Source organism: Hordeum vulgare, chromosome 6H (assembly GCF_904849725.1).
Source record: "Hordeum vulgare subsp. vulgare chromosome 6H, MorexV3_pseudomolecules_assembly, whole genome shotgun sequence".
NCBI lineage: Eukaryota > Viridiplantae > Streptophyta > Magnoliopsida > Poales > Poaceae > Hordeum > Hordeum vulgare.
Genome location: NC_058523.1, coordinates 113,231,124 through 113,246,848, shown reverse-complemented (window position 1 = coordinate 113,246,848; position 15,725 = coordinate 113,231,124).

Genomic DNA, 15,725 nt, shown 5'->3' with positions numbered 1-15,725 from the left:
TCCGAGTGGGGTGCGTTGTAACCTGGTGTGGGTGTCGAGTTCCTGCTCGGAATAGAATCCATGGTTGCGGCAATGGTGTACGTGCGTCGGGAGAAAATCCCCACCATGTCCCTGTGCTCTCCTTCCTCCTTTCTTCTCCGTTCGCCGTGGAGTAGCGCGGCGAGGCAGTGCGTGAGCGAGCGAGAGGTGTCAGGGCAACAACAATGACACAAACCTATCTGTACTAATGGTACTTGTATTTTTTAAAGATTTTTTGATATATAAAAATTGAATTTTGGATTTTTCAGTCCATTAATTTCATCCCACATTATTCGATTATACGTGCGTTGCACGTGCACTATTACTAGTCGGTATTAAATGGCCTATAATTAGCCTAGCTAGATCCAAAATGGCTTAATAAGCATAATTTGCTCCAGAATGACCTATTTTACCCAAGTTAGCTCTGAAACAACGTATCGTTAGCTAGGGTTCCACCTATATGACATAATTAGCTTAGTTAGCTCCTAAATGGTCTATTTAATAAAACATGACCTATACTTAGCTAATTATCCTCGAAATGACATAATTAGCTCCAAAAAGGCATTCTAAGCCAATTTAGCCCGAAGAAGGGGACAAGAGGATAAGAAAGAGGAAAAATGAAAGGAATGAAGAAGAAGAAGAGGAGAAGAAGAAGAAGGAGAGGGAGGAGGATAAGAAGAAGGAAAAGAAGGAGGAGAAGAAGGAGAAGGAGATCCTCCTTCTCCTTCTTCCTCATTCTCCTTCTCCTTCTTCTTTTCTTCTTCTTCTCTTCTTCCTTCTCCTTCTCGTCCTCCTCCTCCTCCTTCTTTTACTTCTTCTTCTCTTTCTCTTCTTCTACGTACCTTAGACTCATCCAAGAAAGGCTAAATTGGCTAATTATCCTACGAAATGACATAATTACCTTAGTTAGCTCCAAAATGACCTATTTAATAAAAAATGACCTACAGTTAGCTAAGTTCTCTCCTAAATGACATAATAAGGCTTACGTAGCTGCAAGATGACCTATTCCCCCTAACTTAGGTATTAAATGGCCTATAATTAGCCTAGCTAGTTCCAAAATGGCTTAATAAGCATAGTTTGCTCCGGAATGACCTATTTTACCCAAGTTAGCTCCAAAACGACGTATAGTTAGCTAGGGTTCCACCTAGATGACATAATTAGCTTATTAGCTCCTAAATGGTCTATTTAATAAAACATGACCTATACTTAGCTAATTATCCTCGAAATGACATTATTAGCTCCAAAAAGGCATTCTAAGCCAATTTAGCCCAAAGAAGGGGACAAGAGGAGAAGAAAGAGGAAAAATGAAAGGAAGGAAGAAGAAGGAGAGGAGAAGACGAAGAAGGAGAGGGAGGAGGATAAGAAGAAGGAGAAGAAGGAGGAGCAGAAGGAGAAGGAGCTCCTCCTCCTTCTTCTTCTTCCTCCTTCTTCCTCCTTCTCCTTCTCCTTCTTCTTTTCTTCTTCTTCTCCTCTTCCTTCTCCTTCTCCTCCTCCTCCTCCTCCTCCTCCTCCTTCTTTTACTTCTTCTTCTCTTCCTCTTCTTCTACGTAGCTTAGACTCATCCAAGAAAGGCTAAATTGGCTAATTATCCTACGACATGACATAATTAGCTTAGTTAGCTCCAAAATGACCTATTTAATAAAAAATGACCTACAGTTAGCTAAGTTCTTTCTTAAATGACATAATAAGGCTTACGTAGCTCCAAGATGACCTATTCCCCCTAACTTAGGTTATAAATGGCCTATAATTAGCCTAACTAGATCCAAAATGGCTTAATAAGCATAGTTTGCTCCGGAATGACCTATTTTACCCAAGTTAGCTCCGAAATGACGTATAGTTAGCTAGGGTTCCACCTAGATGACATAATTAGCTTAGTTAGCTCCTAAATGGTGTATTTAATAAAACATGACCTATAGTTATCTAATTATCCTCGAAATGACATAATTAGCTCCAAAAAGGCATTCTAAGCCAATTTAGCCCGAAGAAGGGGACAAGAGGAGAAGAAAGAGGAAAAATGAAAGGAAGGAAGAAGAAGAAGAGGAGAAGAAGAAGAAGGAGAGGGAGGAGGATAAGAAGAAGGAGAAGAAGGAGGAGAAGACGGAGAAGGAGCTCCTCCTTCTCCTTCTTCTTCCTCCTTCTTCCTCCTTCTCCTTCTCCTTCTTCTTTTCTTCTTCTTCTCCCCTTCCTTCTCCTTCTCCTCCTCCTCCTCCTCCTTCTTTTACTTCTTCTTCTCTTTATCTTCTTCTACGTAGCTTAGTCTCATCCAAGAAAGGCTAAATTGGCTAATTTTTTTTGAAGGAAAACTATAAGAGAAACTCCCACAACAAGTTTTTTTTGAAATAATAAGAACCCAAATTCGTGCTCGTGGGGACTTGAACCTGGGTGGCTAAATTGGCTAATTATCCTACGAAATGACATAATTAGCTTAGTTATCTCCAAAATGACCTATTTAATAAAAAATGACCTGCAGTTAGCTAAGTTCTCTCCTAAATGACATAATATGGCTTACGTAGCTGCAAGATGACCTATTTCCCCTAACTTAGGCATTAAATAGCCTATAATTAGCCTAGCTAGTTCCAAAATGGCTTAATAAGCATAGATTGCTCCGGAATGACCTATTTTACCCAAGTTAGCTCCGAAACGACGTATAGTTAGCTAGGGTTCCACCTAGATAACATAATTAGCTTAGTTAGCTCCTAAATGGTGTATTTAATAAAACATGACCTATACTTAGCTAATTATCCTCGAAATGACATTATTAGCTCCAAAAAGGCATTCTAAGCCAATTTAGCCCAAAGAAGGGGACAAGAGGAGAAGAAAGAGGAAAAATGAAAGGAAGGAAGAAGAAGGAGAGGAGAAGAAGAAGGAGTGGGAGGAGGATAAGAAGAAGGAGGAGAAGACGGAGAAGGAGGTCCTCCTTCTCCTTCTTCTCCCTCCTTCTTCCTCCTTCTCCTTCTCCTTGTTCTTTTCTTCTTCTTCTCCTCTTCCTTCTCCTTCTCCTCCTCCTCCTCCTCCTCCTTCTTTTACTTCTTGTTCTCTTTCTCTTGTTCTAAGTAGCTTAGACTCATCCAAGAAAGGATAAATTGGCTAATTGTTTTTTGAAGGAAAACTGTAAGAGAAACTCCCACATCAAGTTTTTTTTTAAAATAATAAGAACCCAAATTTGTGCCCGTGGGGACTTGAACCTGGGTGGCTTAATTGGCTAGTTATCCTACGAAATGACATAATTAGCTTAGTTAGCTCCAAAATGACCTATTTAATAAAAAATGACCTACAGTTAGCTAAGTTCTCTCCTAAATGACATAATAAGGCTTACGTAGCTGCAAGATGACCTATTCCCCCTAACTTAGGTATTAAATGGCCTATAATTAGCCTAGCTAGATCCAAAATGGCTTAATAAGCATAGTTTGCTCCGGAATGACCTATTTTACCCAAGTTAGCTCCGGAACGACGTATACTTAGCTAGGGTTCCACCTAGATGACATAATTAGCTTAGTTAGCTCCTAAATGGTCTATTTAATTAAACATGACCTATACTTAGCTAATTATCCTCGAAAAGATATAATTAGCTCCAAAAAGGCATTCTTAGCCAATTTAGCCCTAAGAAGGGGACAAGAGGAGAAGAAAGAGGAAAAATGAAAGGAAGGAAGAAGAAGAAGAAGAGAAGAAGAAGGAGAAGGAGGAGGATAAGGAGAAGGAGAAGAAGGAGAAGGAGCTCCTCCTTCTCCTTCTTCTTCCTCCTTCTTCCTCCTTCTCCTTCTCCTTCTTCTTTTCTTCTTATTCTCCTCTTCCTTCTCCTTCTCCTCCTCCTCCTCCTCCTCCTCCTTCTCCTCCTTCTTTTACTTCTTCTTCTCTTTCTCTTCTTCTACGTAGCTTAGACTCATCCAAGAAAGGCTAAATTGGCTAATTATCCTACGAAATGACATAATTAGCTTAGTTAGCTCCAAAATGACCTATTTAATAAAAAATGACCTACACTTAGCTAAGTTATCTCCTAAATGACATAATAAGGCTTACGTAGCTGCAAGATGACCCATTCCCCCTAACTTAGGTATTAAATGGCCTATAATTAGCCTAGCTAGATCCAAAATGGCTTAATAAGCATAGTTTGCTCAGGAATGACCTATTTTACCCAAGTTAGCTCCGAAACGACCTATAGTTAGCTAGGGTTCCACCTAGATGACATAATTAGCTTAGTTAGTCCTAAATGGTCTATATAATAAAACATGACCTATACTTAGCTAATTATCATCGAAATGACATAATTAGCTCCAAAAAGGAATTCTTAGCCAATTTAGCCCGAAGAAGGGGACAAGAGGAGAAGAAAGAGGAAAAATCAAAGGAAGGAAGAAGAAGAAGAAGAAGAGAAGAAGAAGAAGGAGAAGGAGGAGGATAAGGAGAAGGAGAAGAAGGAGGAGAAGAAGGAGAAGGAGCTCCTCCTTCTCCTTCTTCTTCCTCCTTCTTCCTCCTTCTCCTTCTCCTTCTTCTTTTCTTCTTCTTCTCCTCTTCCTTCTCCTTCTCCTCCTCCTCCTCCTCTTTATTTTACTTCTTCTTCTCTTTCTCTTCTTTTACGTATCTTAGACTCATCCAAGAAATGCTAAATTGGCTAATTATCCTACGAAATGACATAACTACCTTAGTTAGCTGCAAAATGACCTATTTAATAAAAAATGACCTACGGTTAGCTAAGTTCTCTCCTAAATGACATAATAAGGCTTACATAGCTGCAAGATGACCTGTTCCCCCTAACTTAGGTATTAAATGGCCTATAATTAGCCTAGCTAGATCAAAAATGGCTTAATAAGCATAGTTTGCTCCGGAATGACCTATTTTACCCAAGTTAGCTCCGAAACGACTTATAGTTAGCTAGGGTTCCACCTAGATGACATAATTAGCTTAGTTAGCTCCGAAATGGTCTATTTAATAACACATGACCTATACTTAGCTAATTATCCTCGAAATGACATAATTAGCTCCAAAAAGGCATTCTTAGCCAATTTAGCCCGAAGAAGGGGACAAGAGGAGAAGAAAGAGGAAAAATGAAAGGAAGGAAGAAGAAGAAGAAGAAGAGAAGAAGAAGAAGGAGAAGGAGGAGGATAAGGAGAAGGAGAAGAAGGAGGAGAAGAAGGAGAAGGAGCTCCTCCTTCTCCTTCCTCCTCCTCCTTCTCCTTCTTCTTTTCTTATTCTTCTCCTCATCCTTCTCCATCTCCTCCTCCTTCTTTTACTTCTTCTTCTCTTTCTCTCTTCTACGTAGCTTAGACTCATCCAAGAAAGGCTAAATTGGCTAATTATCCTACGAAATGACATAATTAGCTTAGTTAGCTCCGAAATGACCTATTTAATAAAAAATGACCTACAGTTAGCTAAGTTCTCTCCTAAATGACATAATAAGGCTTACGTAGCGGCAAGATGACCTATTCCCCCTAACTTAGGTATGAAATGGCCTATAATTAGCCTAGCTAGATCCAAAATGGCTTAATAAGCATACTTTGCTCCGGAATGACCTATTTTACCCAAGTTAGCTCCGAAACGACCTATAGTTAGCTAGGGTTCCACCTAAATGACATAATTAGCTTAGTTAGCTCCTAAATGGTCTATACTTAGCTAATTTCTCTCTGAAATAACCTATATATGTGTTGGGGAACGTCGCATGGGAAACAAAAATTTTCCTAAGCGCACGAAGACCTATCATGGTGATGTCCATCTACGAGAGGGGATATTCGATATACGTACCCTTGTAGATCGCACAACAGAAGCGTTAGTGAACACGGTTGATGTAGTGGAACGTCCTCACGTCCCTCGATCCGCCCCGCGAACCGTCCCGCGATCAGTCCCACGATCTAGTGCCGAACGGACGGCACCTCCGCGTTCAACACACGTACAACTCGACGATGATCTCGGCCTTCTTGATCCAGAAAGAGAGACAGAGAGGTAGATGAGTTCTCCGGTAGCGTGACGGCGCTCCTGAGGTTGGTGATGATCTTGTCTCGGTAGGGCTCCGCCCGAGCTCCGCAGAAACGCGATCTAGAGGTAAAACCATGGAGATATGTGGTCGGGATGCCGTGGCAAAGTTGTTTCAAATCAGCCCTAAAACCTCCGTATATATACGGGGAAGAGGGGGAGCAATGCCTTGGGGTCCAAGGACCCCCAAGGGGTTCGGCCGAGCCAAGGGCGGAGTCCTCCCCTTCCAGGTCGAGTCCAACTAGGTTTGGAAGGAGGAGTCCTTCCCCTTTTCCCACCTCCTCTTTTTTTTCTTTTCTCTTTGATTTTCTTCCTACGGCGCGTAGGGCCTTCTTGGACTGTCCCACCAGCCCACTAAGGGCTGGTGCGCCACCCCCAAGGCCTATGGGCTTCCCCGGGGTGGGTTGCCCCCCCCCTGGTGAACACCCGGAACCCATTCGTCATTCCCGGTACATTCCCGGTAACTCCGAAAACCTTCCGGTAATCAAATGAGGTCATCCTATATATCAATCTTCGTTTCCGGACCATTCCGGAAACCCTCGTGACGTCCGTGATCTCATCCGGGACTCCGAACAACATTCGGTAACCAACCATATAACTCAAATACGCATAAAACAACGTCGAACCTTAAGTGTGCAGACCCTGCGGGTTCGAGAACTATGTAGACATGACCCGAGAGACTCCTCGGTCAATATCCAATAGCGGTACCTGGATGCCCATATTGGATCCTACATATTCTACGAAGATCTTATCGTTTGAACCTCAGTGCCAAGGATTCATATAATCCCGTATGTCATTCCCTTTGTCCTTCGGTATGTTACTTGCCCGAGATTCGATCGTCAGTATCCACATACCTATTTCAATCTCGTTTACCGGCAAGTCTCTTTACTCGTTCCGTAATACAAGATCCCGCAACTTACACTAAGTCACTTTGCTTGCAAGGCTTGTGTGTGATGTTGTATTACCGAGTGGGCCCCGGGATACCTCTCCGTCACACGGAGTGACAAATCCCAGTCTCGATCCATACTAACTCAACGAACACCTTCGGAGATACCTGTAGAGCATATTTATAGTCACCCAGTTACGTTGCAACGTTTGATACACACAAAGCATTCCTCCGGTGTCAGTGAGTTATATGATCTCATGGTCATAGGAACAAATACTTGACACGCAGAAAGCAGTAGCAACAAAATGACACGATCAACATGCTACGTCTATTAGTTTGGGTCTAGTCCATCACATGATTCTCCTAATGATGTGATCCCGTCATCACGTGACAACACTTGCCTATGGTCAGGAAACTTTGACCATCTTTGATCAACGAGCTAGTCAACTAGAGGCTTACTAGGGACAATGTTTTGTCTATGTACCCACACAAGTATTGTGTTTCCAATCAATACAATTAAAGCATGGATAATAAACGATTATCATGAACAAAGAAATATAATAATAACTAATTATTATTGCCTCTAGGGCATATTTCCAATAGTCTCGCACTTGCACTAGAGTCAATAATCTAGTTCACATCACCATGTGATTCCAACGAATCCAACACCCATATAGTTATGGGGTCTGATCACATTTTGTTCGTGAGAAAGGTTTTAGTCAACGGTTTTGAAACTTTCAGATCCGTGTGTTCTTTACAAATATTTTTTCATCTTATAGATGTTGCTACTATGTGATATTCGGAAATACTCCAAATATCTACTCTACTATACGAATCCGTTTCACTACTCATAGTTATTCGGATTATAAGCTTGCATCAACGTAACCCTTTACGACGAACTCTTTAACCACCTCCATAATCGAGAAAATTTCCTTAGTCCATCAGTTACTAAGGATAAATTTTGACCGCTGCTAGTGATTCAATCATGGATCACTCTCTGTACCTCTCAACAGACTTTGAGTCAAGGCACACTTCAGGTGCGGTACACAACATGGCATACTTCAGATTCTACGGCCAAGGCATAGAAGACGACCTTCGTCTATTCTCTTTATTCTGTCGGGATCGGGTTTTGAGTCTTACTCAAATTCACACCTTACAACGCAACCAAGAACTCCTTCTTTGCTGATCTATTTTGAACTCCTTCAAAAAAAACTTGTCAAGGTATGCATCTTGTTAAAACTTTCTATTAAGCGCTTTCGATCTATCTCCATAGATCTTTCATGCTCAACGTTCAAGTAGCGCAATCCAGGTATTCCTTTGAAAAACTCCTTTCAAACAACCTTGTATGCTTTTACAGAAATTCTACATTACTTCTGATCCATAATATGTCAACCACATATACTTATCAGAAATTCTATAGTGCTCCCACTCACTTCTTTGGAAATACAAGTTTCTCATAAACCTTGTACAAACCCAAAATCTTTGATCATCTCATCAAAGTGTATATTCCAACTCCGAGATGCTTGCACCAGTCCATTGAAGGATAACTGGAGCTTGCATACTTGCTAGTATCTTTAGGATCGACAAAACCTCTTGGTTGTATCACATACAATGTTTTCTCAAGGAAACCGTCGAGGAAACAATGTTTTGACATCCTACGTGCAATATTTCATAAATAATGCAGCAACTACTAACATAATTCTAACAGACTTTTAGCATCGCTACGAGTGAGAAAGTCTCATCATAGTCAACTGTTTGATCTTGTCGGAAACATCTTTGCGACAAGTCGAGCTCTTCTTAATAGTGACTTATCACCATCGTCGTCTGTCTTCCTTTTAAAGATCCATCTTTACTCAATAGTCCTATGACCATCAAGTAGTTCTTCCAAAGTCTACCCTTTGTTTTCATACATGGATTCTCTCTCGGATTTCATGGCCTCCAGCCATTTGTCGGAATCCGGGCCCACCATTGCTTTCTTCATAACTCGTAGGTTCACTGTTGCTCAACAACATGACCTCCAATACAGGGTTACCGTACCACTCTGCAGTAGTACGAGACCTTGTCAACCTACGAGGCTTGTAGTAACTTGATCTGATGCTCGATGATCACCATCATCAACTTTCACTTCAATTGGTGTAGGCGCTACAAGAACAACTTCCTGCGCCCTGCTACACACTGGTTGAAGTGATGGTTCAATAACCTCATCAAATTCTACCACCCTTCCACTCAATTCTTTCGAGAGAAACCTTTCCTCGAGAAAGGATCCGTTTCTAGAATCAAACACTTTGCTTCCGGATCTGAGATAGGAGATGTACCCAACTGTTTTGGATATCCTATGAAGATGCATTTATCCGCTTTGGGTTCGAGCTTATCAGACTGAAACTTTTTCACAAAAGTTTCGAAGCCCCAAACTTTCAAGAAACGACAGTTCAGATTTCTCTAAACCTCAGTCTATACCGCGTCATCTCAACGGAAATACGCGGTGCCCTATTTAAAGTGAATGCGGTTGTCTCTAATGCATAACCCATAAACGATAGTGGTAATTCAATAAGAGACATCATAGCATGCACCATACCTAATAGTGCGTGGCTATGACGTTCAGACACATCATCACACTATGATGTTCCAGGTGGCATAAACTGCGAAACAATTTCCACATTGTCTTAACTGCGTACCAAAACTCGTAACTCAGATATTCATTTCTATGATCATATCGTAGACAGTTTATCCTCTTGTTACGACGAACTTCACTCTGAAACAGAATTGAACTTTTCAATATTTCAGACTTGTGATTCATTAAGTAAATACTCTAGTATCTACTCAAATCGTCATTGAAGTAAGAACATAATGATATCCACTGCGTGCCTCAGCACCCATTGGACAGTATACATCAAAATGTATCACTTCCAACAAGTTACTATCTTGTTTCATCTCAATGAAAACAAGGCCTTGCTCATGTGGTATGATTTGCATGTCACTAGTGATTCAAAATCAAGTGAGTATAAAGATCCATCAGCATGGAGCCTCTTCATGCAATTTATAAGAACATGACTCAAGCGACAGTGCCACAAGTAAGTGGTACTATCATCATTACCTCGTATCTTTTGGCACCAATATCATGAACATGTGTAACACTACGATCGAGATTCAATAAACCATTGAAGGTGATTATTCAAGCAAATAGAGTAACCATTATTCTCTTTAAATGAATAACCGTATTGCAATAAACACTATCTAATCATGTTCATGCTTAACGCAAGCACCAAATAACAATTATTTAGGTTTAACACCAATCCCGATGGTAGAGGGAGCGTGCGACGTTTTGATCATATCAATCTTGGAAACACTTCCAACACGTATCGTCACCTCTCCTTTAGCTAGTCTCCGTTTATGCCGTAGCTATCATTTCGTGTTACTAATCACTTAGTAACCGAACCGGTATCCAATACCCTCATGCTACTAGGAGTACTAGTAAAGTACACATCATGTATACCAAATATACTTCTTTCGACTTTTGCCAGCCTACTTATCTACCAAGTATCTAGAGTTGCTCCGCCTCAGTGACTGTTCCCCTCATTACAGAAGCACTTAGTCTCAGGTTTGGGTTTAATCTTGGGTCTCTTCATTAGTGCAGCAACTGTATTGCCGTTTCATGAAGTATCCCTTCTAGCCCTTGCCTTTCTCGAAACTTAGTGGTTTTACTAACCATCAACTATTGATGCTCCTTTTTGATTTCTACTTTCGCAGTGTCAAACATCGCGAATCACTCAAAGATCATTGTATCTATCCTTGATATGTTATAGTTCATCACGAAGCTCTCACAGCTTGGTGGCAGTGACTTTGGAGAACCATCACTATCTCATCTGGAAGATTAACTCCCACTTGATTCAAGCGATTGTCGTACTTAGACAATCTGAGCACACGCTCAACGATTGAGCTTTTCTCCTTTACTTTATGGACAAAGAATCTTGTTGGAGGTCTCGTACCTCTTAACAGGGGCACAAGCATGAAATCACAATTTCATCTCTTTATAACATCACTTATGTTCCGTGACGTTTCAAAACGTTTTCGGCGCCTTGCTTCTAAGCCATTAAGTATTTTGCACTGAACTATCGTGTAGTCATCAGAAACGTGTATGTCGAATGTTCACAGCATCCACAGACGACGCTCGAGGTGCAGCACACCGAGTGGTGCATTAAGGACATAAGCCTTCTGCGCAGCAACGAGGACAATCCTCGGTTTTACAGACTTAGTCTGCAAAGTTTGCTACTATCAACTTTCAACTAAATTTTCTCTAGGAACATATAAAAAACAGTAGAGCTATAGCGCAAGCTACATCGTAATTCGCAAAGACCATTAGACTATGTTCATGACAATTAGTTCAATTAATCATATTACTTAAGAACTCCCACTCAAAAAGTAAATGTCTCTAGTCATTTGAGTGGTACATGATCCAAATCCACTATCTCAAGTCCGATCATCACGTGAGTTGAGAATAGTTTCAGTGGTAAGCATCTCTATGCTAATCATATCAACTATACGACTCATGCTCGACCTTTCGGTCTCATGTGTTCCGAGGCCATGTCTGCACATGCTAGGCTCGTCAAGCTTAATCCGAGTGTTCCGCGTGTGCAACTGTTTTGCACCCGTTGTATGTGAACGTTGAGTCTATCACACCCGATCATCACGTGGTGTATCGAAATGAAGAACTGTCGCAACGGTGCGCAGTCGGGGAGAACACAATTTCGTCTTGAAATTTTAGTGAGAGATCACCACATAATGCTACCGTCGTTCTAAGCAATATAAGGTGCATAAAGGATTAACATCACATGCAATTCATAAGTGACATGATATGGCCATCACCACGTGCTTCTTGATCTCCATCATCAAAGCACCGGCATGATCTTCTTGTCACCGGCGCCACACCATGATTTCCATCAACGTGTCGCCATCGGGGTTGTCGTGCTACTCATGTTATTACTACTAAAGCTATGTCCTAGCAAAATAGTAAACACATCTGCAAGCACAAACGTTAGTTTAAAGACAACCCTATGGCTCCTGCCGGTTGCCATACAATCAACATGCAAGTCGATATTATCTATTACAACATGATCATCTCATACATCCAATATATCACATCACATCGTTGGCCATATCACATCACAAGCATACCCTGCAAAAACAAGTTAGACGTCCTCTAATTTTGTTGTTGCATGTTTTACGTGGTGACCATGGGTATCTAGTAGGATCGCATCTTACTTACGCAAACACCACAACGGAGATATATGAATTGCTATTTAACCTTATACAAGGATCTCCTCGGTCAAATACAATTCAACTAAAGTTGGAGAAACCGACACTTGCCAGTCATCTTTGAGCAACGGGGTTACTCGTAGCGATGAAACCAGTCTCTCGTAAGCGTACGAGTAATGTCGGTCCAAGCCGCTTCAATCCAACAATACCGCGGAATCAAGAAAAGACTAAGGAGGGCAGCAAAACGCACATCACCGCCCACAAAAACTTTTGTGTTCTACTCGAGAAGACATCTACGCATGAACCTAGCTCTGATACCACTGTTGGGGAACGTCGCATGGGAAACAAAAATTTTCCTACGCGCACGAAGACCTATCATGGTGATGTCCATCTACGAGAGAGGATATTAGTTCTACGTACCCTTGTAGATCGCACAGCAGAAGCGTTAGTGAATGCGGTTGATGTAGTGGAACGTCCTCACGTCCCTCGATCCGCCCCGCGAACCGTCCCGCGATCAGTCCCACGATCTAGTGCCGAACGGACGGCACCTCCGCGTTCAGCACACGTACAGCTCGACGATGATCTCGGCCTTCTTGATCCAGCAAGAGAGACGAAGAGGTAGATGAGTTCTCCGGTAGTGTGACGTCGCTCCGGAGGTTGGTGATGATCTTGTCTCGGCAGGGCTCCGCCCGAGCTTCGCAGAAACGCGATCTAGAGGTTAAACCGTGGAGATATGTGGTCGGGCTGCCGTGGCAAAGTTGTTTCAAATCAGCCCTAAAACCTGCGTATATATAGGGGGAAGAGGGGGAGCCTTGCCTTGGGGTCCAAGGACCCCCAAGGGGTTCGGCCGAGCCAATGGGGGGTGTCCTCCCCTTCCAAACCGAATCCAACTAGGTTTGGAAGGAGGAGTCCTTCCCCTTTTTCCCACCTCCTCTTTTTTTCCTTTTCTCTTTGATTTTCTTCCTACGGCGCATAGGGCCTTCTTGGGATGTCCCACCAGCCCACTAAGGGCTGGTGCGCCACCCCCAAGGCCTATGGGCTTCCCCGGGGTGGGTTGCCCCCCCCCCCTGGTGAACACCCGGAACCCATTCGTCATTCCCGGTACATTCCCGGTAACTCCGAAAACCTTCCGATAATCAAATGAGGTCATCCTATATATCAATCTTCGTTTCTGGACCATTTCGGAAACCCTCGTGACGTCCGTGATCTCATCCGGGACTCCGAACAACATTCGGTAACCAACCATATAACTCAAATACGCATAAAACAACGTCGAACCTTAAGTGTGGAGACCCTGCGGGTTCGAGAACTATGTAGACATGACCCGAGAGACTCCTCGGTCAATATCCAATAGCGGGACCTGGATGCCCATATTGGATCCTACATATTCTACGAAGATCTTATCGTTTGAACCTCAGTGCCAAGGATTCATATAATCTCGTATGTCATTCCCTTTGTCCTTCGGTATGTTACTTGCCCGAGATTCGATCGTCAGTATCCGCATACCTATTTCAATCTCGTTTACTGGCAAGTCTCTTTACTCGTTTCGTAATACAAGATCCCGCAACTTACACTAAGTCACTTTGCTTGCAAGGCTTGTGTGTGATGTTGTATTACCGAGTGGGCCCCGAGATACCTCTCCGTCACACGGAGAGACAAATCCCAGTCTCGATCCATACTAACTCAACGAACACCTTCGGAGATACCTGTAGAGCATCTTTATAGTCCCAGTTACGTTGCGACGTTTGATACACACAAAGCATTCCTCCGGTGTCAGTGAGTTATATGATCTCATGGTCATAGGAACAAATACTTGACACGCAGAAAACAGTAGCAACAAAATGACACGATCAACATGCTATGTCTATTAGTTTGGGTCTAGTCCATCACATGATTCTTCTAATGCTGTGATCTCGTCATCAAGTGACAACACTTTCCTATGGTCAGGAAACTTTGACCATCTTTGATCAACGAGCTAGTCAGCTAGAGGCTTACTAGGGACAGTGTTTTGTCTATGTACCCACACAAGTATTGTGTGTCCAATCAATACAATTATAGCATGGATAATAAACGATTATCATGAATAAAGAAATATAATAATAACTAATTATTATTGCCTCTAGGGCATATTTCCAACAATATGCACTCCTTAATCTAGTATTATTCTTCTAACTTTCTTATTTGTCATTTTGCAGATTACCTTCACTTCACGGGAAGCTTGGATTATATTGATGGAATGCTTGAAGATGATTTCTTGTACCATGGCTTGTATTGAAACTATTGTAGTATATGATATATATGAAACTTTGTATGCATGTGTATGAAACTGGTGTAATATATGGTTTGGTACGGATGCAACTTGCATAATATGTATGCACTATGGATGAGAGTTATTTTAATATGGTTATGAGTACGGAAAGAAATTTATTTATGGCAAATATATATATATATATATATATATATATCCTGATTATTGTTAAAAATGCTGGATATAATAAAAAATAAATTAAAATGGGGCAGGTTCCCCTCTTTGCCGTCTGCCCCCACATGGCAAAGGGGGGTGGGCAGACGGCAAAGGGGGGAATCTCCCCCTTTGTTTCCCCTCTTTGCCGTCTGCCCCCACATGGCAAAGGGGGGAATCTGCCCCCTCTGTTTCCCCTCTTTGTCGTCTGCCCCCACATGGCAAAGGGGGTTGGGCAGACGGCAAAGGGGTGAATCAGCCCCCCCTCTATCCCCTCTTTGCCGTCTGCCCCCACATGGAAAAGGGGGGATGGCAGACGGTAGGAGAAGACGCCTGCCGTTAACACTTAACGGGGACGTTGCAGTATATGTCGTCCTAGTTAATTTGTCGTCTGCCCCCTCATGGCAAAGAATCTTTGCCATCCGCTTTACAAAAGCAGACGACAAAGAACCTCTTCACCAAAAAAAATTTACCGATGGCAAAGCCTTTGCCGTCTGCCATGGCAGACGGAAAATTTCTGAATTTTAGTAGTGAGTAAGGTAGGGAGATCAAACACATGTGGTTGACACGACGATTTTTGGCATGGTTCCGATAGGTGGCGCTATCATACGTCCATGTTAGTGGAGACTTCAACCCACGGATGGTAACGACTGCGAGAGTCCACGGAGGGCTCCACCCATGGAGGGTCCACAAAGAAGCGGCCTTGTCTATTCCACCATGTCTTCCATCCACGGAGGACTAGCCTTACTCACTGTAGATCTTCACGAAGTAGGCGTTCTCCTTTCCCTTACAAACATCTTGGTTCAACTCCACAACACGAAGTAGGAGGCTCCCAAGTGACGCCTAACCAATCTAGGAGGCACCACCCTCCAAAAGGTAATAGATGTGGTAGATAAACGAACTCCTTGCTCTTGTGCTTCTAACGATAGTCTCCTCAACACAAATCACTCTCACAGAATATGCATGGGTAGGAGAGGTTGATTTGGTGGAAAGCAGTTTGGGAGGCTAGAGATCAAGTTTCAAATGATAGGATTGGAATGGTCTCGACACATGAGTGGGTGGTTCTCTCTCAGAAAATGGATCTGGCAATAAAGTGTGTGTTCTTAGTGCTTCTCCCATGAATGAGAGGTGGGTGAAAGAGTATAT